The following is a 26,159-nucleotide window of genomic DNA, read 5'->3' on the forward strand; positions in this document are numbered from 1 at the left end:
CAAGCTGCAGCAACAACATATTCTGCTTCTACTATGGAAATTGAAACACAAGTTTGTTTCTTTGATTGCCAGCTCACAAGCTTCCCATCCAATAGTTGACATCCACCACTTGTTCTTTTTCGATCTATTTGACAACCTCCATGACACGCATCAGAGAATGCCTGTATGAAAAACCCTGTTTTCGAAGGATACCACAAGCCCAATGAAACTGTGCCTTTGAGATATGGAAAGATGTTCATAACATCAGTTAGATGAGGTTCTCTGGGATTCGACTGATACCTAGCACAATTGGACATAACAAACATAATATCAGGTCGACTAGCTGTTAGGTATAGTAACAAACCAATCATGCTCCTATATAAAGTGAGATCAACAACCGACTTATTCAACGAAGGACTAAGTCTTGTGCCAACTACCATCAGAACTCGCAACTTGGAGTTATTCATCATTCCAAACTTCTCAAGAAGATTTCGAGAATACTTCTCTTGATTGATAAAAATTCCTTCTCTGCTTTGATGAATGTTTAACTCCATAAAATTATTGATCTTCCCCATCATGCTCATCTCAAACTAGCTTGTCATCATATTTTCAAACTCATTTGACAAATTAGGATTAGTAGAGCCAAAAATAATATCATCAACATAAATTTGAACAAGCATGAGATGATTCCCAACTTTCTTTCGAAAGAGAGTGGGATAAATCCTTGTCTAAATTTTGATGATTTTAAGAAATTAGTAAGAGTGGCATACCATGCTCGTGGTGCTTGTTTGAGACCATAAACAACCTTATCTAACACATAGCAATGATCAGGGTAATGTTTACTTACGAAACCTGGCGGTTGTTCAACATGCACCGTTTATTCTAAAACCCCATTGAGAAATGCACACTTAACATCCATTTGATAAACATCAGAGTCCTTGTGTAGCGCATAGGCTAAAAAGATTCGAATAGCCTCAAGTCTTGCGACAGGGGCAAGGGTGTCTTCATAATCGATACCTTTTTGTTGCGAATAACCTTTAACAACTAGCCTAGCTTTATTTCGCACTATATTTCCTTCTTTATCAGTTTTATTTTTGAAAATCCACTTTAAGCCTATGATTGAAGCATCTTTAGGTTTTGGAACAAGCCTCCAAACCTTGTTTCGTTCAAATTCAGCCAATTCGGATTGCATAGAAACAATCCAATCAGGATCTTCCATAGCAATCTTAACTGAATGTGGTTCGATTTTCGAAATAAAAACATTAAACATACATCCGAATGCTTTGAAATAGTCGAATCATCTGAATCATTGTTGATGAACCTGAATCAACCATATCCTGAGTAATAGTCAAATCATCCGAATGCTTTGAAACTTAGGGAAGTATTTAATAATGATCCATTTTTCTCCAAAGGTTGCATCTTGCAGTAAGATCGTTGATGCTTGGCCTTGACCGTCCTGCAAGTCAGGCACCCCTCGACATACCATGCCACATCCCACTTCATGCAAGGCCTCCAATAATCAGGAAAAAGATCCCTATACATCTTCGTCGCCCCGGGATAAATGACGAACCTCGACTTGTGGGCCTCCTCCATCATAACTAAGCATACACCGCCTCAATAAGGAACCCAGACTCGCCAATGCAGAGTCAACAATCCACACATATCATAATAGAAGGAAGCCACTTGACCCACAATACGCTCACTCTTTCGATGCTCTTCCTTCATAGCCTCTTCCTGAGCCTCACAAATTCGTTCAAACAATGGAGTAAACACGATCATCCTCAAACATATATATTTGATTGGAGCCACGACCACCTTGTGGCGAAGAGTATCGACCACCACATTGGCCTTCCCTAGGTGATAATGGATCTCACAATCATAATCCTTCACCACATCTAAACATCGGTGCTGCCTCATGTTCAGATTTGGCCGATCCATCAGATACCTCAAGATCTTGTAATCCGTGTAAATAGTACAACGAACCCCATAGAGGTAATGCTGCGAAATCTTGAGGGAAAAAATCACGGCCCCCAACTCCAAATCATGTGTTGGATAATTCGCCTCATGAGGCTTCAGCTGCCTCGAAGCGTAAATAATCACACGAACCCACTGCATCAATACCGCCCCCAGATTGGAGACTGAAGCATCACAATAAACCACAAAGTCATCAACACCCTCAAGCAGGGTCAAAATCTATGCCTCACATAACTGCTATCTAAAAGTCTCAAAAGCTGTCTGTTGCTCAGGCCCCCAACGAAATGTCACCGACTTTTTGGTCAGTCGGGTCAATGGAACAACGATCTTGGAGAAATCCTGGATGAATCTCCGATAATAACCAGCCAAACCAAGAAAACTTTGAATCTCAGATGGAGACCTCAGAACTGTTGGATTAGGTGTCTAAGCCCATAACTATAATTGATATGTACTTGACTCGATAATAGCATGGTCCATTTAGGTTGTAACACTCTGGAACAATTTGATAGGATGGATACTTGAAGAAGAGATTATTGTGATTTATTAATATATTATAAGTATAATATATTAATTGAGAAATCACATTATTTAATTAGTATTAATCAAGAATTAATTTGGTATTAATTTAGTGATCAAGAGAAAGTAATTAAAGTTACAGGGAATGATTAAGTAAATAAGTAATTCTAGTAGTTAGACTCATGACCCATGTTGATTAGAGTTGGACTAAACCTATATGCAAGTCCATTAAGATTTAGCCCAAAGGTCCTTTGAAATATGAAGGGTCATGATGGGTTAGGGTTTGCATGGATGTAAACCTAGACTATATAAGAAATTCCTAACACCTAAAATCAGCTACCCCATGCACATTAAGAGTTGCTAGCTGATTTTGAGCTCCCAAACCTCTCTCTCAAGTCCATTCTATTGTTATTGGTTTGTTATAAGACATTTGAGGCATCACACTTGAGGTTATAGGCTCCTAAAGGTCAAAGACAAGCAAGCCACTACACAAGGTACTCTTCTAACTGTTTTTTATGATTTAAATGTTACCTTGAATGCTAGTTTAGGCTTTATGCTTTGGAAAAACAATGTTGCATGTATAATTATAGAAAACTTAGATCCAAAGCATTAGGGTTGTATGTGCACTATAGGAATGTTAGAGTACATAAAACCCATCATTGGTATCAGAGCCTTGGATGTTTTCTATTATATTGATGCAAATGTGTGATTTTCAAATTTGGAAAAATGACTTTTCTGGCCACTGTCTGTAGGACTTGACAAGTCCATACCTGGGCTCGAAGAGTTGGATGAGTTTTGCCATGAATTCGACGATTCCAAAGCCTGGCTCAACGACCTGGCTCATCTGGTGGCAGATTTTTCGAGTTTTTGGCCTGTTTTGGATTAGGAACATTACCACAAACTGTTTTGGTTCATAAAATTCGATTTTAATGATATGGTAATGTTAATACCCATCCAATAACATGATGTTTGAAAAATTCTTAGATATCTACTTGATTTTTGTGAAATACTAATTATTTGTAAAATTTGAAACTATCTTGAATATGAATCAAATTAGGTCAAATGGGTAAATGATCATCATGTAATAATTGGACTAGTTAATTTGAACCATATGTGTTCTTGAAAAGTTCCATAACTTGTCCTCAAGTTATGGGATATGAAAAGTCTTTATTTATGAAACCATTAACTAATGTAAGTTATAGAATTCAAATAGTCATGAAAGGTTTCATAACTTGTCCTCAAGTTTGGAATTGGAAACGTCTCATTCATGGAACATAAAAGTCCATAAGTTATGAGTTTCAAAAGTCTTGACAAGTTACAAAACTTTCCCTCAAGTTTTAGAACGTGAAAAGTTACATTATTGAAACTTTAATTCTAAATCCTAGAATTTTAAAAGTTTAAAATTCAACCCTTATACTATTATAATATGTATATATATATATATATATATATATATATATATATATATATATATATATATATATGTATAATACAAGTCAGTCTTACCGTTAGTAGGCCTCATTCACAAAGTCGGTCTATAAGGGGGGGGGGGGGTATAAGGTTACTGCCTCTAAAATGGTGGTTTAATGGGTGTCCACTCTCACTCACCGCTTCCTTGATTGGTGGAGGGTTGTTAGCCGAACGTGTAAGATAGGACATTAATTCTCATTAATAAGTATAATGATAATTATTAAAGTAACTAAACTTTTATAAATTCTCAATCTTAGTTACTTTAGAAAAATGTGAAAATGGTGGTATTCCATGATATTGCACTTTGCACCTTGTTAAGTCGTTAGTGGAGCATGTGTGGTTAACTGGCACACTAATTTGCGACTGACAATGTGTGGAAAAGGGTAGCTTGATGTTAATCATGGATCAATGGAGCGTGTGTGGTTAACTAACACATTGATTAGGTGATTTGTAATATTAAGCGTACCAAAGCTAATTTGCATGGTTATTCACACCTTGTTTTTGATCATCGATATCCCAATCACAAACTTAAAGGGCATAATCGAGATTTAAACATGCCATTGAAAAAGTTCAATGAATCTTAAAAGAATCTAGGAATTTCAATTCATTTAAAACTTAATAATCAATTTTGTTTTTCATGGTGGAAATTGGTAAAGCATCATTTACCTACCTTCAAATATTTTGCAATTGGATTACGGCATCACTCTTCCGAATTGTAAAATATTGTGTTGGGTCCTAGCCTTAATATCTCATTTTTGGTGTTATATTAAGGATCCTTATCTAATCTAAACTTTGTCTTTCTTTTTCAGATGTCTTCCAACACTGCTTCAAACTCAACTGCTTCTGGCTCTTTCTCCCTCATGAACCTCAGTGGGAGGGTCATATTTGATGGATCAAACTTCATTGATTGGATTCGAAACATCTGAATGTCCATTCGCTGTGAGGGCAAAGTATATGTCCTAGATAAAGATCTTAAGGAGATTGATGAATCTACCGCTACTACCGAACAAATTGTCGCGTTCAAGACCCATGAGAGGGACTTGACAAAGGTGTCATGTATTATGATTGCTACCATGACTGCTGAGCTTCAGAAGTCCTATGAGGACTTTTGGCCTTATGAAATGCACTAGGATTTGATGGAAAGGTACCATCAAAGTGCTCGGCAGGAGATATATGAAATCATAGCCTCCATGATTACTACCAAAATGAAGGATGGAGAGTCCATCACGGCCCACTTGCAAAATATGCAAAGGTTTTTGGACCGCTTGCTAAAGCTGAATGTCAAATTCGATGAAGAATTGGCAATTGACATTATCCTACACTTTTTACCTCCTTTTTATGATCAATTTCATATGAATTATCATATGAACAAGGAGAAGGTGACTCTAAGAAAGCTTCAAGGTCTTTTAAGGACTGCCGAAAGTAATCTCAAAGGAAAATACGTTGTTTCTACTCCTACTCCTACTACCCCTGTCTTGGCAATTGGACATGGGAAGGGAAAAAGAGGAAAGCTTCCTCAAAGAGCCACAAGGGAAAGTACCATGTTGGATCCTCTTCTAGTGGGTCCAAAGGTGGTCCTGCTACACCCTCCTCAAACCCAAAGGAAGTAGAGTGCTTCTATTGTCATGAAAAAGGGCACTGGAAGCAAAGATGCCCCAAGTACTTGCAGGCCATAAAGTATGGGAAGATCAAACCCTCATTCGCAGGTATTTATACTATTTTGTCTAATAACTCATCACATGCTAATTCTTGGGTCCTTGATACAAGATGTGGTTTACATATTTGTTCTGATTTGCAGGGTCTAAAAAGAAATAGGGATGTGGAGCACGGGAAGATAAACTTAATCATGGGGAATAGGGGAAAGTCGTTTGTCACCAAGATTGGAGTTTATTCTTTATTGCTTAGTAATGGTTTAAATTAGATTTTAATAATTGTTGCTACTCGTCTGATATTGTGAGAAATATTATTTCTTTTCACAGTGTGTATGAACAATGGTTTACATTTTCTTTTAATAATGAAATTGGTTCAATAAATGCTTATTTTAATGGTGTATTTTATTTTGAAGCATTACCTTGCAATGGCATGTATGAAACTGCGATGGTTGTAGATAACTTGGGAAATAATGTATTGCATATTGATTCGTCCAATAGTTTGGATAAATCACGCTTATGGCATTGTCGTCTTGGGCATGTTAACAAGAAGCGCATAGCCCGAATCCAAAAGGATGGAGTCTTGGAGTCATTTGAATTAAAGTCGGATGACACTTGTGAATCTTGTTTGATTGGAAAGATGACAAAGTCACCCTTCACTGGAACTTGTGTACGGGTGAGGGTTTGTTGGATCTCATATACACCGATATGTGTGGGCCCTTCAGAACCGCCACAAGGGATGCTAACCACTTCTATGTGACTTTTATTGATGATTATAGTAGATATGGGTATGTCTACTTAATAAAGCATAAGTCAGAAACCTTTGAAAAACTCAAAGAATTTAAGAAAGAAGTGGAGAATCAATTAGGCAGGGAGACAAAGATGCTTATATCTGATCGAGGAGGAGAGTATCTTAGTATCAAGTTCCACGACTATCTTAAGGAATGTGGAATTGTTTCACAATTGACGCCACCTAGGACACCACAGCTTAATGGTGTGGCTGAGAGGCACAATCGAACCTTACTAGACATGATTCGTTCTATGATGAGTCGAGCTTCGTTACCTATCTCATTCTGGGGGTATTCCTTAGAGACCGCCGCCCATATACTTAATCTAGTCCCACCTAAAAAGGTTTCCAAAACACCTCACGAGATGTGGACAGGGAAAGTTCCCTCACTAGACCACATCAATGTTTGGGGTTGTGGGGCTTTCGTAAGACGAGAGACTCACGACAAGCTCGAACCTCATAGTGAGCGATGTATTTTCATCGGCTACCCACATAAATCCTTTCTTCTATAAACCGATTGACAATGTTGTCTTCATCGCAAGGAGAGGAGTCTTTCGCGAGAGAGAACTCATATGCCAAGAGGACAGTGAAGGAAAATTGACCTTGAAGAGCTTCAATAGTTAAGTGATGAAGGAACTTCAAACACTAGTGCTTAAACTGAGGAGGAAACTCCAGTTGAACCGATTGACGAGTCCTTACCTCAGAGGCATTCCAGTCTAGTTAGACAGGTACCTGATTTTTATAGTTTCCATATTACTACTGAAGGTGACACATTTATCATTGATAGTACACTGGTAAACTTGGATAAACCTAACAACTACAAGGAAACCATAGCAGGCCTCGAGTCTGCTAAATGGAAAGAGGCGATGGACAGCGAGATTCAATCCATGTATGGAAATCAAGTTTGGAACTTGGTTGATAATGTACCAGGCCGTAAGACAGTCAAGTGCAAATGGATCTTCAAGAAGAAGACTGACATGGATGGGAAAGTACACACATATAAGGTACGATTGGTTGCGAAGGGCTTTAGTCAAACTCTTGGAGTTGACTATGATGAGACCTTATCACCAATGGCTAAGATTAAATGTATAAGGGCTATGCTAGCCATAGTTGCATTTTATGATTATGAAATATGGAAAATGGATACCAAAACCGCTTTCCTTAATGTAAAGTTGGCTGAAGATGTTTACATGAATCAACCAGAGGGTTTTGTCAATGCAAAGTACCCTAATGGAGTGTGTAAGCTTGAGAAATCCATTTATGGATTGAAACACGCATCCCGCAGATGGAATCTTTGTTTCTATGAGAAAGTCAAAGAGTTTGGATTTTCGAGAAGCGAGGATGAGTCCTTCATATATGTCAAAGCTAGTGGAAGTATAGTTAGCTTTCTCGTGTTGTATGTGGATGACATACTGCTCATAGGAAACAACATTACAACCTTGCAGGAGGTTAAGTCCTATCTTGGAAGTGTTTTGCTATGAAGGATATCAGAGAAGCTGCCTACATTATAGGGATAAGGATATTGGGAAACAAGAGTAAAAGACTAATAGGACTTAGTCAAAGCACTTACTTGGATAAGGTGTTGAAATGTTTCAGCATGGAGAATTCCAAGAGAGGAGGCTTACCTATCTAGAGCAATACCAAACTGAGCAAGACTCAGAGTATGAGTACAGATGTTGAGATAACAGAAATGAGTCAAGTACCATATGCTTCCGTAGTTGGCTCGATCATGTATTCTATGACATGTACTCGCCTTGATGTGGCCTTTGCTCTAAGCATGGTCAACAAATATCAAGGGAACCCTGGTAAAGCTCACTGGACTATGCTAAAGAACATTCTTATGTACTTGAAGGACTAAGGATTGGGTCCTTATCCTCGGTAGGAGTGATGAATTGAGAGTGACATGGTATAGTGACGCCAGCTTTCAGATCGACAGAGATAATTTACGCTCTCAGTTGGGTTGGGTATTTACCCTTAATGGAGGAGCAATAACTTGGAAAAGTTCCAAACAAGAAACTGTGACTGATTCAACATGCGAATCAAAGTACATAGCAGCAAGCGAAGCAGCAAAGGAGGCAATATGGCTGAAGAACTTCACTGGAGACCTTGGAGTTGTATCAGCTGTAAAGGAGCCTATGGATATTTTTTGTGATAATGAAAGTGCAGTTGCCTTAGCCAAGGAACCTAGGGATCATGGTAGATCTATGCACATCAACATAAAATATCACTTTATAAGACATCAAGTAGAAGAAGGATTACTCGTAGTGAAGAGGATATCTTCAGAGAAGAACCCAAAAAATCCCCTTACAAAGGGACTCATTAGGTAAAAGCGCTTGCTGCGTGCAAGTAGTATTGGGCTGAAGGACAATATTAGTTTTAATGATTATATGGATATTTAGAAACTTGTAATAGCTCAAATGTAATTGAAATTTGATGATTGAATACGAGTTTTATTTATAAGTAAAGTTACTATCTTGTGTGAATTATTTACTATTGTTTCATTTTGCATGTTTTAACTTCTAGAATAATAAGACTATTCAAACTATCCACATTGGATCATACTTTGGAAGTAGGCTATGTAAGTAGACTGTCATGAATGGGTTTTGTAAGATTGTCTAAGGAGTTAGACATTGCAAAGGTTTGCTACAACATTCATGAGTACTCTTGAAATAAGATTTGAGTATTGGATCAACCCACACTCATATGAATCACTTCATGGAATAACGTATAATTTTCAAACCGAGATATATGAGTTGATGATTATGAGTTGGTTATTGATAGTGGGAAAACACATCAATAACTCGAAGTTATAAAATGTGTTGTTGTGTATGATTTAACTGATAGCTAGTACAAGCATATAAGTCAAACTTTATCTTTTCCTTTTATCCTAAGAGGATTAAAATCGATATCTTGGGGCCTTTAATGATTTTGTTTTGACTTATGTGTCGGGCCTGGTCAGGACTAAATTGATGTGTTCAGTTAAATTCTATACAAGTCAGAAATCAGGAAACAAACTGTTGGACAATAAGTATGACTATGTTCCATGTATTTGTCCGCATGATATCTTGAAGTATAGAGGATTATATGATCACTTATCTAAATGGCTCGTCAGGATTCGACATTGGTTTTTAGAGAGCTACGATTGCTACTCGGGTTTTGAAGAACATTGGCAATTATAGTTATTAGACTTATCCAAGTGAGAGACTATTGGATTAGGTGTGTAACATCCCGGAATCGCAAGAGTAGAGTTGAAGGGTTAAAAGTGTAAGTTTTGGAGGGCGACTCGACGAGTCACATGGATGGACTCGGCGAGTCAGGTCGCGACTTTGGTCGCGTGTCAAATGGCCTACTCGGCGAGTCCAAAGATGGACTCGGCGAGTAGGTGCTGGGCGAAGAAAACCCTAAATCTGGGGAATGAGCCCTATATAAAGATCATTATGTTTCCTCCACAGCCTCCTTGATCCCTCTTGAGTCCCAGAAACCCTAATTTCGTGGAGGAACCCCCATTGTTGAGCAATTGGAGCTTGGAGAGGTGGTTGTTGAAGAAATCTTGAAGGAGAAGAGGCTTGGATCAAAGGGCTTTGCTTGGATTCGAGTTTCATTGTTGTTGAGGCATTCTTTGGAGGTAATACTTTCGTTCTTGGGCTGTGTTTTCCTAGATTCTCATTTTGGGGTTATGTGGGAAGCTTAGTTGTGTGATATCTTGAGTTTGAAGGATGGATCTGAGGTTGCTACCTCTGATATGGAGTGGAGAAGATCTTAAGAGCATTAAAGCCCCTGTTCTTGTGTTGTTAATGGAGCTATCATGTCCCAAACCTTGGTTCTAAGGTGAATAAGGCCTAGATCTCTTTAGATTCACGTAAAGTTTGCCACTTTACGTGATGGATGGATTGTAGGAGGTTGGATCTATGTTTTGGATCAAGTGCATGGCCTAGAGTGCTTCTGAATTGATTCAGATCGGGTTGACTCGGCGAGTCACATGGGTGGACTCGACGAGTTGCTTGAAGATGGCCTGGAACTCGGCGAGTTGGAAGAACAACTCGGCGAGTAGGTTGAAGATAGCCTTGGACTCGGCGAGTCTGTTCTTGGACTCGGCGAGTCTGTTCTTGGACTCGGCGAGTCTTGTCGAAGAGTCCCAATATTTCCTGGTTGAGTAGAGAATCGGTGAGTCAAGGGATGACTAGGTGAGTTGGGTGCAAGTGGACTCAGAGTTGTTGGACTCGACGAGTCTTGGGGTGACTCGGCGAGTTGGGTCACTGATGGAGGGAAGTTCTAAGCATAGGGACTCGGCGAGTCATCGGGTTGACTCGGCGAGTAGGGTCAGTCAGGGGTTGACTTTGACTTTGTCCAAGGTTGACCAGTTGTCTTCCAGGGGTATTTTGGTAATTAAGGGTATTTATTGAATTGAATGTTTCGGTGTTCAGTGGAGGAGTTCGTGTCAGGGTTGGAGCAGCGGGATCTTATCCTTTCAGCCGACAGTTTCGAGGTGAGTTATCCTCACTATATCAACAGGGTCTAAGGCACCAAGGCCGGCCCTTATCGGATTGAGATCCGGGTAGTTGTTATTATTTTGTTGTTGTGATATGCTTGCATCCTGAGAGTTAGGACGGTATATGTTACAGACATGATTGAGATCGGTATCCTGAGAGATAGGGAGATGCTATGCTAATGACCTGTTAGGTCGGTATCCTGCTTAGAGTATGTTATGCTATGTGATCTGCTAGATCGGCTTGTTTGAATGTGAACTGTTATATGATTATATGTTTATGTGTACATGGTTGCTTGGACTGGAGATGGGTTGAGGCGGTCCTGCTTTGTGCTGTAGGCCAAGATACTCAGGGCGGACCGGTTGTTCCGAAGGCCCAGCGAGCGGTCCGGATATGCTGTAGGCCCCACGCGGGCGGACCAGACGTGTCGAGGATCGGAAAGTGAACCAGGCCGAATGAAGGCCCGATGCGGGCTGACCAGTCATACTGTAGACTCAGAGAGTGGACCAGGTGAGTTGTAGGCCCAGTGCGGGCAGACCAACCACACTGTAGACTCGAAGGACATGACCAGACTCGGAGGATGGATCCGGTAGACTGAAGGCCCGATACGGCGGACCAGTCACACAGTGGACCTGATATGCATGGTTGTTCTACGTTCTGTTATGTTATGTATGTTTTATATGTTTGGGACCGGAAGGTCTTAGCCTGGAAGGGCGTATGTGTGGTTGGTATCTTGGGGGCATCTCACTAAGCTTTCGGGCTTACAGTTGTGGTTTAATGTTTTTCAGGTTCTTCAGGAGACTGTGGCAAGGCGAAGGCGTGATCGTACCACTCCTCATGATTTTGTAGCAATGTGATTCTGGGAATAATCTAAATGATTTGTATTGAAAACCTTTTTGTAAAAAATTTAATGAAATCAGGATGTTTTTGAAAAATTTAAATTGGTTGTATTTTTTGGTCGTTACAAGTTGGTATCAGAGCCTTGGTTTGAGTGAATTGGAGGAACACTTGTGTGACTCCAGTCTCAAATTGAGGAGGGTTTTCAAAAGAGAATTTAAAATGGTTTTCAAAATAAGTAAAGGAGGATGCGGAGGTACGATCAGCCGGAGCCAGTAAGTAACCCCAAAATACCATACATGATATTGTTTTTCTTGAGCTTTGATAGAATAGCATGCTAGAGTTAGGCTAGCGATCTTCAGGATTTCTCGATGTGTTGCCTGATTTATGATGCCTGCTAGCCTAGGATTTTCTTGTGAGAGATTTCTAGTGTTCCTCTAGTTGTGAGGATAGAGCGTTGTTATGTATGTCGCTAGGGTGTTGTGGAAGTACTTCATACAAATATGGGTAGGTGTGGAAGGTAGTATGGGCCCGTACTACTGAAAGCACGGATCCATACGCGTATCAGGGAAACCATGACCTCTAGGGTTGGGATGAGAGCTGGTTCCCGGGATAGTGGGAAATGTCTGAGCTTTTGGTGTTTTATTTTCAGTATGGAGATTTCAGGGCACGCTGGGAGTGGATCCGGGTCAGGATCAAGAGCAGGAGAGGGAGTTCCGGGTGGGTCTGTACAGCCCGAGGTTGTCAGTCAGATGAGTACGCACGAGTTGGATGCTAGGATTCGTGAGATCCTGCATGATGAGGTTGTTGCATTGTTTCGGGCTGAGCTGCCGGAGTTGTTTGGGTCGATCAAGACCGCCATGGTGGAGTATTTTGATGAGCGCTATGCAGCTCTCATGGAGACGGCTGCCGTGGCGGCTACAGAAGTTGTAGCAGTGGCAGGGGGAGGAGCTAGTAGAGGTTTTCAGTATTGGGACTTCGATAATACGAAGCCTCCCACTTTTGATGGAGTTTAGGACCCGATCGTTGCTATGAGATGGTTATCAGATGTGGAGGGATGTTTCTTCACGTGTTCATGCCCTACTGATCAGAGGGTGAGGTGCGCTCTGAACCTGTTAAGGCTCGGGGCAAAGGATTGGTGGAGATTGATCACGGGGTCGTACTCGGATGCGTAGAGGGCTGTGATTTCATGGGATCAGTTCAGAGAGATCTTCAGCACTCGTTATGTTCCGCATGTCGAGAGGGAGAGGTTGGCTCAGCAGTTCTTGGAGCTGAAACAGGATTCGGAGTCGGTGATGGAAATCACCAGGATGTTTACTGAGAGGGCGATGTTTTGCCCTGAGTTCACTTCGGAGCAGGCTTAGATGTCCCCGATATCTGAGTATGCTAAACAGAGACATCAGGTAGTGTGTGTCTGTGCAGAGGTGCGAGACCTTGCTGGAGTTGCAGGAGGCCGCCAGGCGGCGTGCGTTAGAGATTGAGTTGCAGATGCGTGAGCTGAGGCAAGCTCCGGTTCAGTCGCAGCCGGCGACGAAACGGTCTAAGACCGTTGATTCCAGGATGGGAGATCAGGGTAGCCACGTCTGTGGAAAGTGTGGAAGGGGTCATGCCGGAGTTTTTCGGTCCGGTGGAGTATGCCGCAAGTGCGGAAAGGAGGGACACTATGCGAGGGATTGTCGGCAGTCAGTGCCGGTTCGGGATTTGAGGATATGTTATCATTGTCATCAGGTTGGACATTTGAGGGTCAACTGTCCACAGCTTGCTGCAGGACCGGTGCGGGCTCCAGCACCGGCTACGTTGAGGATCACAGGTGGAAGTCGGGGTGGAGCGGAGCCCCCAAGGGCTTAGGGTCGTGCTTTTCGGTTTGGTGTTGCGGGTATGTTTCTTTCCTGTTGTCTTGATTATTTATGATTATTGTGGAGTATCGCTATCTGCTAGTCTAGTTGGATGGTTATGGAATTGCGTTTCAGGTTTTCGTGTGGTATCCGTTGTTCCTTGAGGGTTTGGCGAGTTGTGTTCGAGATTTCGTTTTGGTATCCTTTGTTCCCTGAAGGATCGATATGGTTATGGATTAGTGCTTCGAGCTATTGTAGATTATCTCTGTGAGGATTAGTGGCGGATGCGGCGTTGGTTTGAATGTCAGGTAGCCTCTGCAGTCTGAGGGATGGATATTTGAAGATTGGGTTCCTTTCGAGCGGGTTGTTCAGTGTGGAAACATGATTTTTATGGAAGTTGTTAGCACCGGGGAGAAACATTGTGCGTGTAAGTGTTGGCTTTCTGCAAGGTTGCTTTGAGAGATCGGTGATGGCGACCGGTGGCTATTGTCAGTGTCTTAAGTGGGGGAGAATTGGAAATTCTCCGGATGGTCGTTAGGCTCGAGAGGTTGGTTAGCTGCTTGGGAATTCAACGGTATTTCTATCAGCCAAGGGCAGGCTCGTATAAGTGAGTAATAGGCATGCGTGGCGGAATACAGACCTAGGGCATTTGATTGTGGAAGGCCTGGGAGCAGGCCGGGATCGAGTATGTATGATGGAGATAGTGTTCGGAACCCCTAGAGGGATAGAATGATATGCATGGGAGGATTTCCCGAAGAGATAGCTCGGAATGATGAATGATTGTTGAGCGGTCCGGATAGACTGAAGGCCGGTAGGCGTACCAGTCAGGCCGAAGGCTCGGAGGACGGTTCAGTCAGATTGGCTGAAGGTTCTGAGAGTGGTCCAGATTGGCTGAAGGCCTGGGGAGGCGGTCCAGTCATGCTGAAGACTCTGCGAGTATTGTTGGATCGGTTCGAGGACATGTATTGCGTATGTTGCAGTGTGATTACATTGGGAGGTCTGGCCCCGGGTAGCGATCTTGAGCAGTGAAGGTAGTGCATGGGCTTGAGAGTCCCTGCGATGAGAGTCGGATTAGTGGTAATGTATGGATGCCGGGTACGCTTTAAAGAGGTAGTGTAGCGTGGGGTGAGCCCCATAGTACCTGTCATGGTGACAGGGCGGACGAGTGGTTTCCTCGGTAAGGAAAGAGGGAGGAATGAAATTCCAAAAGGGAGTGCGAATTCACGGAAGTGTAGAGTTATGATTGGAGTGGTCCGTCGATGGTTTTTGAGTAGCGTGTTTGCGGCAGTAGAATAAAAGCTCATTCGACTTGAGATGTCTGCTCAGGGCGCGGAGGGAATTCCGCAGGCGTAGAGCCAGGGAGAGGGGTTCGGAAGGGATGCAGGGAGAGAGTCTTGGACTCTCAGTGAGATTCTGATCAGGGTTTTGGGTATGTATTAGCGGTTCATCCTGGAAGGATGTTTGGAGGATATCATCAGTGTATCGAGTTTTCCAAACCTGAGGGTGCCAGAGCTAGATCAGCACGTGTGAGTGATTGCGAGAGGAGAACTCGGGGGAGTTGCTCCGGAAATTGAAGAATGGGTCTTTCTGTTGTCATGGGATGGATAAAGTGGGATTCAGATCCGGGATCCGATAGTTCATGGTTTCTAGCCATATGATTCAAGTGAAAAATGAGAATTGGAGCAGTAAGGCATCATGGGTAATTCTCGTTTGTTGAGTGCGGTTATCGGATGGTACAGCTGGTGCCCGGGTTGAGTAGGTGGTTGGGACACCGTATGAAAGGAGAAAGCGAGCTTCTGGTTTCTATGGTTGTGCCTTGAGGAACCTGGTCCGGTTAAAGCCAGGTGGTGCGTCGTGGGAGTATTTTGGTGTTGAGTTGTCGTAAGCTTCGAGGGCAAAGCCTAAGTTAAGTGGGGGAGAATTGTAACATCCCGGAATCGCAAGAGTAAAGTTGAAGGGTTAAAAGTGTAAGTTTTAGAGGGCAACTCGGCGAGTCACATGGATGGACTCGGCGAGTCAGGTCGCGACTTTGGTCGCGTGTCAAATGGCCTACTCGGCGAGTCCAAAGATGGACTCGGCGAGTAGGTGTTGGGCGAAGAAAACCCTAAATCCGGGGAATGAGCCCTATATAAAGATCATTATGTTTCCTCCACAGCCTCCTTGATCCCCCTTGAGTCCCAGAAACCCTAATTGCGTGGAGGAACCCCCATTGTTAAGCAATTGGAGCTTGGAGAGGTGGTTGTTGAAGAAATCTTGAAGGAGAAGAGGCTTGGATCAAAGGGCTTTGCTTGGATTCGAGTTTCATTGCTGTTGAGGCATTCTTTGGAGGTAATACTTTCGTTCTTGGGCTGTGTTTTCCTAGATTCTCATTTTGGGGTTGTGTGGGAAGCTTAGTTGTGTGATATCTTGAGTTTGAAGGATGGATCTGAGGTTGCTACCTCAGATCTGGAGTGGAGAAGATCTTAAGAGCATTAAAGCCCCTATTCTTGTGTTGTTAATGGAGCTATCATGTCCCAAACCTTGGTTCTAAGGTGAATAAGGCCTAGATCTCTTTAGATTCACGTAAAGTTTGCCACTTTACGTGATGGATGGATTGTAGGAGGTTGGATCTATGTTTTGGATCAAGTGCATGGCCTGGAGTGCTTCTGAATTGATTTAGATCGGGTTGACTCGGCGAGTCACATGGGTGGACTCGACGAGTTGCTTGCAGATGGCCTGGAACTCGGCGAGTTGGAAGAACAACTCGGCGAGTAGGTTGAAGATAGCCTTGGACTCGGCGAGTCTGTTCTTGGACTCGGCGAGTCTTGTCGAAGAGTCCCAATATTTCTTGGTTGAGTCGAGAATCGGTGAGTTAAGGGATGACTAGGTGAGTTGGGTGCAAGTGGACTCAGTGTTGTTGGACTCGGCGAGTCTTGGGGTGACTCGGCGAGTTGGGTCACTGATGGAGGGAAGTTCTGAGCATAGGGACTCGGCGAGTCATCGGGTTGACTCGGCGAGTAGGGTCACTCAGGGGTTGACTTTGACTTTGTCCAAGGTTGACCAGTTGTCTTCCAGGGGTATTTTGGTAATTAAGGGTATTTATTGAATTGAATGTTTCGGTGTTCAGTGGAGGATTTCGTGTCAGGGTTGGAGCAGCGGGATCTTATCCTTTCAGCCGGCAGTTTCGAGGTGAGTTATCCTCACTATATCAACAGGGTCTAAGGCACTAAGGCTGGCCCTTATCGGATTGAGATCCGGGTAGTTGTTATTATTTTTATTGTTGTGATATGCTTGCATCCTGAGAGTTAGGACGGTATATGTTACAGACATGATTGAGATCGGTATCCTGAGAGATAGGGAGATGCTATGCTAATGACCTGTTAGGTCGGTATCCTGCTTAGAGTATGTTATGCTATGTGATCTGCTAGATCGGCTTTTTTGAATGTGAACTGTTATATGATTATATGTTTATGTGTACATGGTTGCTTGGACTGGAGATGGGTTGAGGCGGTCCTGCTTTGTGCTGTAGGCCAAGATACTCAGGGCGGACCGGTTGTTCTGAAGGCCCAACGAGCAGTTTGGATATGCTGTAGGCCCCACGCGAGCAGACCAGACGTGCCGAGGCTCGGAGAGTGGACCAGGCCGATTGAAGGCCCGATGCGGGCGGACCAGTCATACTGTAGACTCAGAGAGTGGACCAGGTGAGTTCTAGGCCCAGTGCGGGCGGACCAACCACACTGTAGACTCGAAGGACATGACCAGACTCGGAGGATGGATCCGGTGGACTGAAGGCCCGATACGGCGGACCAGTCACACAGTGGACCCGATATGCATGGCTTTTCTACGTTCTGTTATGTTATGTATGTTTTATATGTTTGGGACCAGAAGGTCTTAGCCTGGAAGGGCGTATGTGTGGTTGGTATCTTGGGGGTATCTCACTAAGCTTTCGGGCTTACAGTTGTGGTTTAATGTTTTTCAGGTTCTTCAGGAGACTATGGCAAGGCGAAGGCGTGATCGTACCGCTCCTCATGATTTTGTAGCAATGTGATTCTGGGAATACTCTAAATGATTTGTATTGAAAACCTTTTTGTAAACAATTTAATGAAATCAGGATGTTTTTGAAAAATTTAAATTGGTTGTATTTTTCGGTCGTTACAAGGTGTCTAAGCCCATAACTATAATTGGTATGTACTTGACCCGATAATAGCATGGTCCATTTGGGTTGTAACACTTTGGAACAATTTTATAGGATTGATACTTGAAGAAGAGGTTATTGTGATTTATTAATATATTATAAGTATAATATATTAATTGAGAAATCACATTATTTAATTAGTATTGATCAAGAATCAATTTGGTATTAATTTAGTGATCAAAAGAAACTAATTAAAGTTACGGAGACTGATTAAGTAAATTAGTAATTCTTGTAGTTAGACTCATGACCCATGTTGATTAGAGTTGGACTAAACCTATATGCAAGTCCATTAAGATTTTGCCCAAAGGGCCTATGAAATATGAAGGGTCATCATGGGTTAGGGTTTGCATGGATGTAAACCTAGACTATATAAGAAACTCCTAACACCTAAAATCGGTTACCCCATGCACATTAAGAGTTGCTAGCCGATTTTGAGCTCCCAAGCCTCTCTCTCAAGTCCATTCTCTTATTCTTGGTTTGTTATAAGACATTTGAGGCATCACACTTGAGGTTCTAGGCTCCTAAAGGTCAAAGACAAGAAAGCTACTACCCAAGGTACTCTTCTAATTGTTTTTTTTATGATTTAAATGTTACCTTGCATGCTAGTTAGGCTTTATGCTTTGGAAAAAAAAAATGTTGCATGTATAATTAGAGAAAACTTAGATCCAAAGAATTAGGGTTGTTTGTGCACCATAGGAACGTTAGAGTACATAAAACCCATCAGGAACCTCCCATTGCATTACGACCTTGACCTTGGCCAGATCGACTAGAATTCCCTTTTGGTTGACAAGGTGCCCAGAAACTGCACCTCGCGCAACTAGAACTCGCACTTGGAGAATTTTGCGAAAAATCTCTCCCTCCTCAATGTATCTAACACTTCCCTCAAGTGCTCCTCATGCTGCTCCTGAGTCTTGGAATAGACCAAAATATCATCAATAAATACTATCATAGACGGATCCATCATCGGTCTACACACACGGTTCATGAGATCCATGAACGCAGATGGAGCACTGGTGAGCCCAAAGGGCATCACCACAAACTCATAATGACCAATCGAGTTCGAAAAGTTGTCTTCTGCGCATCCTAATCCCTGAACCGCATCTGATGGTAACCTGATTGCAAAGCAATCTTGGAGAACCAAGATGCACCCTGAAGTTGGTCGAAAAGATCATCAATCCTCGGGAGGGGATAACGGTTCTTTACCGTTCCCTTATTCAACTCCCGATAGTCAATACACATACGATGAGACCCATCCTTCTTCTTCTTTACAAAATGAATCGTTGCTCCTCAAGGCGAACTGCTCGGTCTAATAAATCCCTTGTCTAACAGCTCCTGCAGCTGTGTAGATAAGTCTTTCATCTCGGGAGGAGCCAACCGAGACGGTGCTTTGGCTATCAGAGTCGCACCTGGAACCAGATCAATCCTGAACTCCACCTGCCTCTCCGGAGGTACCCCAGGAAAATCCTCCGGAAACACATTTGAATACTCCCTCATAATCGACACATCATCCACGGTCGCCTTACCCTTATCTCGGGTATCCATGACATAGGCGATGAAACCGGAGCAACCCTGATGAAGATAGTGTCTGGCCCTCGCTGCAGAACACATAATCGACTTATGTTGCGATCTCTAACCATGAATCACCAACTCTCCCCCACTTGGGGTTCGAACCCAAAATAACTGTTGCTTATAGTCGATCACTGCCCCATTAGGGCTCAACCAATCCATGCGCACAATAACCTTGTTCCCACGTAGAGGGATGGGAACCAAATCAACCGGATACTGATCACTGAATAGCTGAAGGGTACAACCCCTATGAACCCTTGCAACCCGAACCGTCCTATCATCAGCAATCTCAACATCAAGAGGACAAATCCAGCTCCCCTGGAGCTCCAAAAAATCTCTTGCTAAGCACAAGCGATACAAAGGATCAGGTAGCCCTCGAATCGAAAAACACTAGACCAGAAATACCGTTCACGAGGAACGATCCTAAAAATAAAACACATAAACATAAGCAAGCAATTGAATATAAATAAAGAGATAAAGAGAAGATACATACCCGTCAAAACATTGGGAGCTACACACGCCTCCTCCGCTGTCAGCTGGAAAGCCCTGCTCTTTGCTGCAGGTGCATCTGCCCGGCCTTGCATGCCATCGGTAATCCGAAGAATCGCATGAATGAGTGCTGACACCGATCCTGCTGAATTCAAACTCGAACAATGGGCCTTCTTGTGGCCCCTCTGATTGCAATGAAAGCAAATCAGGTCAGATCCCTGGTTGGTGGTAACAATACAATCCCTGTTATAATGACCCGTTCGGCCACATTTGAAGCAACCAGAACCACCACCACCGCCACTCCTACAAGGTCCCTTGTGCGTCCTGCTACACTTGCCACAACGGCTATGACTTTGATGGCCCCTCGATCTGGAATCTAATACCTTGGGCCTCTTGCTCGAACCCCCTGATGTCTGAAACTCATCTGGCTTCCTCTTCCTCTCCATCTCCCTAACTCGAGCTATCATATCCTACAGCGTCTTGCAACTAGATCGGCTCATAAACTGCTGAATGTTGCCCCTCAACATCTTATGATATCGGGCCTTCTTCATCTGCTCGTCCGGCACATACTGCGAAACCAGAAGTGCCCTCTCCTTGAAATCCCACATCAACTGCTGCACCTCGATTACCAGTGAAAACTCAGTTCGGAACCAAGTCGAGAAATCATCTTATGTCATCACATCAACTGCATCATCAGATAATGCATGCCCTACCTCCTCCCACCAGTCTAGTTCCCTGTCCATCAAAAGGCTGGAAGCTAATCTGACATTGTCCCCTTCAGGACAACGATTGGTGCGGAAAGCGTTAGAAAAATCTGCTAACAACCACCTACTTGCAATGGGGTCCTTAACCCCATGATAATCTGGAGCTCTACAAGCCCGGAACTCCTGTAATGTCAAATATTGAGCTCTTGCTAGTGCCATCATCTCAGAACAAAACAAGATCAATCGCTCATCCAAGACCTCCAAGATACCCTCCTTGACCGAGCCAAAGATCACAAGATTCTGATCAAGAATGAATGCTATGAGTAATCATAGATGAGAGGAACTCCATAGTCCGATTATCGAGCTGCCCAACTCTAGATCCTGAGCCTGAACCCTCACCGGCACCAAAACTGCTAACAGGTATGCCCCACAATACCACCATACTGAAAATTGACCATATAAACCATCATAACACACACATCGATATATATATATATATATATATATATATATATATATATATATATATGTATATATATATATATGTATATATATGAGAATCACACACTCCTCAAGCTCCCTAGTCTCATCGCAGCTTTCCTTGAATTGAATACAAATCCTCTACTTCCAGTAGTACGAGCCTATACTACATTCCACATCTATTCGTACTTCCCTCAAGAATTACTTTGATTCAACCAAGTTACTCTATTTCCATACAACCTTCCCCCACAGATAAGGCTCCCAGCACTAGATCTCATCCTAGGTTTTTCTAGGGCAAACTCCACACTACTCTCTGGTATCAGGTGCAGAAGGAAGTCCTGCTAACTTCCTCTAACTAGCTGACGAATACCATTACATATCACTAAATATAGATTATTCTTCAAATAAGAGGTCTCACACTACAACAGCTGGACTCAAACAAGAGTTGCGCAATAGAGTTAAAACCTAACCCTCTAAAAATATTTAGTTCCCATAATATGTAACTTACATATTTGTTTACTATTTAGATGAAGCTAGTTAGATCTCCTAAATACACAAGGCAAGCAACATTTGAGCATCGAGTAATCAGAACCAAACATACCGTAATCAAACCATCTTATCACTGACTGATCAGTACTAGCATGCAAGTCTACAAGCTCATACAACAGGCATACAAATGCATCTCTCCTAGCATTCTATCATGCAAAAACTGAGCATATCTTTAGCCCTACCTAGCACGTGGTTCATAGATTCACAGATCAAAGAATATCAAATAACATGTGTGGGTAATTTGGGAAAACTTACTTGAGCTTGACTGAATGCATGCACGACACCCTTTTTTATTTTAGAAAACCCTTTTCTTAAAATATTTTTCTTTCGAAAAAACTTTACCAAATCCTCAGTTTGAGTTCAAACACACCCGAGAGTATGCTCAAATCTCTCAAACCAAGGCTCTGATACCAACTTGTAACATCCCGAAAACATGATACAAAAATTTCATTTTTAATTTAAGTAATATAGTATTCCAACATTATCCCTACATACCAAAAAAACAAGTGTATCAAATATCATAAAATCAAAGTGAAATATCAAGTTGTGGTGTGTGCAATGCAGTCATCCCGAGCTCTTCCCCTTGCAACTGGAAGTACCTGAAACATAAATTGAAAACCATAAGCACAAAGCTTATTGAGTTCCCCAAAGTACCCCATACCATACATAATAAATCACATACTAGCCCCCGTCCAACATCGGGCCCTGTTCGGCATCGAGCCTCGCTTCGTTTACAGATCTGTTATTCAAAGGCCTCGCTTGTCACTGGGCCTCGCCCACTACACACATACAATATATATCATATATTCATGCTAACTTATATAATGATCATAAACACTAGCATATATTCCAGTCATTGGGCCTCGCCCGACATTGAGCCCTGCCCAATATACATAACAACACATAACACATGCAAGGGTCACGTAGACTCCTATCAACCTAGCATAATCAATAAGGTCCGACATTGGTGCCTTAGACCCAGTAAATACATTGAGGAAACTCACCTCGAATTCTGAATCTCACTGAAAGAAATCCCAAGATGCTGTCCTGACGACTCCCCGAGCTATCAGTACAAATTAACACTTGGGTTCTAATCTATAGCCAATAATCCTTACTTAGGGTAAAATGACCATTATACCCCTGGCCTAGCTTGATCCAAATATAAGGCCCAAATCCACAATCTAAAAGGCCCCAAATGAAAAGGTCATCTAAGGCCCACTTATGACCCAATTTTCCATATTAGGCCCAAACCCCTCCTTTGGACCTTACCCTAAAGCCCAATAATTTTTGTTAGTCCAAAAGCTTGATTTAAAATGGCCCAATAAGGCCCAAAGCAACAAGGTCCAAAGAAATGGCTCAACCAAGGCCCAAAAGAAGCGAAGAACACCAAGATCCTAGATCTAAGCTTCAAAAATGACAACTTTATAAATCTAGGACCAAAAGAACACCAAGAGTGGCAACTCTAAGCTTCAGAAATGATATAAAACCACAAAATCTCATCTATGTTAGCAGAAGGGTCCAAAAATCAAACCAAAAGAGATCTAAGCTTCTTAAGAGCAAGGTTAAATCTTTATACCTCAAACAAGCCAAAAATAGAGCAGCTGATCCGGATCTACAAGCTCCCACTCTTCCAATGAAGCTTCAAGATGACCCCTTTCCTCCAAAACACCAAAAAACACCAAAAAGACCTTCTAATATCAAGAACACACAACTATGGAGTTAGGGTTTCAAGTATAGGGCTAGGAGGACAAGGAGGCTGAGTAAATGAGGGTTTCATGTCCATAAGGATGATTATATAGTGGCCAACCCTGAAAATTAGGGTTTTCAAAATTCATTACGTACAACCCCAGATCCCCGATCAAGTCTTCACATGAGTATGCTAAGCGTACTACTTGTTACACCCTGCGTACCCGCTTTACAGCTTGTATGCTAAGTGTACCTTATGGTACTCCCCGTGTACAACTCAAGAACTAAATTGGACAATTTAAATAATACAAGGGAAAAAGATAAACTTATCGAGATTCAAGTGTTACAGGTGTTAATGAAAGTGTTGTTTGCATTGGTGAAATTGATAAACTATCATTGAATGTTGGTTTGTCTGATAATGAATTAGATAAATCGTGTTTGAGGCATTGTCAACATAGCCATATTAATAAGAAGCGCATTGCCAATCTCCAATCAGATGGGATCTTGAAATTGTTTGACCTCAAGTCAGATGATGTATGTGAATCTTGCTTACTTGGCAAGATGACAAAGGCGCCATTCACATGCCACTGTGAAAGAGGCAAGGATTTGTTAGATCTCATCAATACAGATGTTTGTGGGACATTCAAATCTGCCACAAGACATGGAGAAAGATACATCGTGACTTTCATTGACGATTTTAGCAGATATGGATATATCTATCTATTCAAGCATAACTCAGAAACCTTTGAGGTGTTCAAAGAGTTTCAAAACAAAGTAGAGAACTAATTAGGCGAAAAGATCAAGATGATCCGATCCAATAGAGGTGGAGAACATTTAGGTCTTGAATTATATGATCATCTTAATAATTGGGCAATAGTTTCACAATTGTCTCTTCCCAGAACACCATAGTTGAATGGTGTGGCTGAGAGAAGAAATCAAACACTATTAGATATGTTTCGATCTATGATGAGTTGAGCTACACTTCCAATATCTTTTTGGGGGTATTCCTTAGATATAGACGCCCACATTCTAAACCCCGTACCTACTAAGAAGGTTGATAAAACAACCTATGAGATGTCGAGTGGGAAACGTCCTTCACTAGTACACATAAAAGTTTAGGGTTATGAGGATTGTGTTCGTCGTGAGGAAAATGATCAGCTCAAACCCAAATCAGAGAAGTGTTACTTCATTGGTTATCCATAAAATTCTTTTGGATACTTGTTCTACAAACCTTCTGGGAGCAATGTGTTTGTTTCTCGGAGGGGATTCTTCCCTAAGAGGGATCTCATTTCCAAAGAGGACAATAGGAGCCATATTGACCTAGAAGAGCTTCAGGAGTCAAGTGAAGAAGAACCTTTAGTAGACACTAGCACTCAACCTGAGGTGAAATAACCTATTGAGGAAACTCAACCTGAGGCAGAGCAATGTGTTGAACAAAATGATATATCTTCACCTCCCCTTCGTAGATCCAATAGAGATCATCTTCCTCCCAAGTTCTATGGTTTCCCTATGAGCATAGAAGGAAATGTATTGATCAGTGATCGTACATTGGTTAATATGGATGAGCCATCCAACTATAAGGAAGAGATTATAGGCTCTGAGGCTTCAAAGTGGAATTAAATCATCGAGAGCGAGATTTAGTCCATGTAGGACAACCAAGTTTGGAATTTGGTTGATCCTACACCTGACATTAAAATTGTTGGGTGCAAATGGATTTTCAAGAATAAGACCAACATGTATAGGAATATGCACATGTTCAAGGCTAGGTTGGTTGCAAAGGGTTATCCTCAAATTCAAGGGATTGATTATGAGGAAACATTTTCACCAATATCCAAGATCAAGTCTGTTAGGATATTACATTCCATAATAGCCTTTCATGATTATGAAGTATGGAAAATGGATGTGAAAACCGCTTTCCTTAACGGACTGACTTGACTACTGTTACCAAAGTTTGTTAATCGTTTATAGTTTCTTCCACATTCATTATAATATTGGCAACAGTTTTCAGTGGCAAATATAAGTTGTGTGAAAAACAAAATTATCAACATCTTGCTTGAAACCTAATACAAGAAATTTGTTTTAACTTCAAACTTGAAAACTCTTTTAGTTGCGGGATTGGACATAACATCTGCAATGTTAACATGGGCTTTATGTTTGTTGCTCAACAACCCAAGAGTATTAAAAATTGCCCAATATGAATTGGATGAGCATGTTGGAAGGAAGAGAGAAGTAGAGGAGTCGCACTTGAAGAACCTTGTTTACCTTAACACAATCGTTAAAGAAACACTACGTTTATACCTGCCTGGACCTCTAACCCTTCATCATGAGTCGATGGAGGATTGCATTATTGGTGGCTACAAAATCCCTAAAGGCACACGTTTATTGACTAATCTTTGGAAAATTCAACATGATCCTACTAAATGGCCAGATCCTGAAGAATTTCAGCCAGAAAGATTCTTGACAAGTCATAAACATGTTGATGTCAGGGGAAACACTTATGAATTGTTTCCTTTCGGTAGTGGTAGAAGAGTATGCCCTGCTATTCCGTTTGCTCTTCGGTCCTTGCATATAACTTTAGCTACTTTAATACAACAATTTGTTCTTAAAAAGCAATCGAACGAACCCGTTGATATGAGCAAAAGCACGGGAGTGACTATCAGCAAAACAATCCCACTTGAGGTCCTTCTTGCCCCCTGTTTATCCCTTGATATTTACCTTGTTGTTGCATGATATGTCATCTTCAAAGCAACTACAAGCTCCAATGCCACCTCACTATAAGCCCGCACCCCTGACCCATTGAAGATTGATTGGAAGATAATCATAAAATCTCTGGATTCCACTCCTGACTGGCCTTTTCAACAACTTGTTTAGTCATACTAACTTTGTTTTTTTATCTTCCATATTTTATGTATAGTTTCTACTTACTATTGTTTGTAATCTCTATCTCTCTATATAGAGCCCTCGTTGGTTTCTAATT

The 26,159-nt window shown here is 42.0% G+C and overlaps 2 pseudogenes; one reads left to right on the forward strand and one right to left on the reverse strand.

Moving 5' to 3' along the window:
• Positions 1–856: 856 nt before the first annotated feature.
• LOC145040472 (putative mitochondrial protein AtMg00820 pseudogene) lies at positions 857–1,198 on the reverse strand (annotated as a pseudogene).
• A 24,117-nt stretch (positions 1,199–25,315) lies between these two features.
• On the forward strand, positions 25,316–25,912 carry LOC145040473 (flavonoid-6-hydroxylase pseudogene; annotated as a pseudogene).
• Positions 25,913–26,159: the final 247 nt, after the last annotated feature.

Source organism: Lactuca saligna, chromosome 4 (assembly GCF_052625555.1).
Source record: "Lactuca saligna cultivar CGN05327 chromosome 4, ASM5262555v1, whole genome shotgun sequence".
In the NCBI taxonomy this organism is placed as follows: Eukaryota; Viridiplantae; Streptophyta; class Magnoliopsida; order Asterales; family Asteraceae; genus Lactuca; species Lactuca saligna.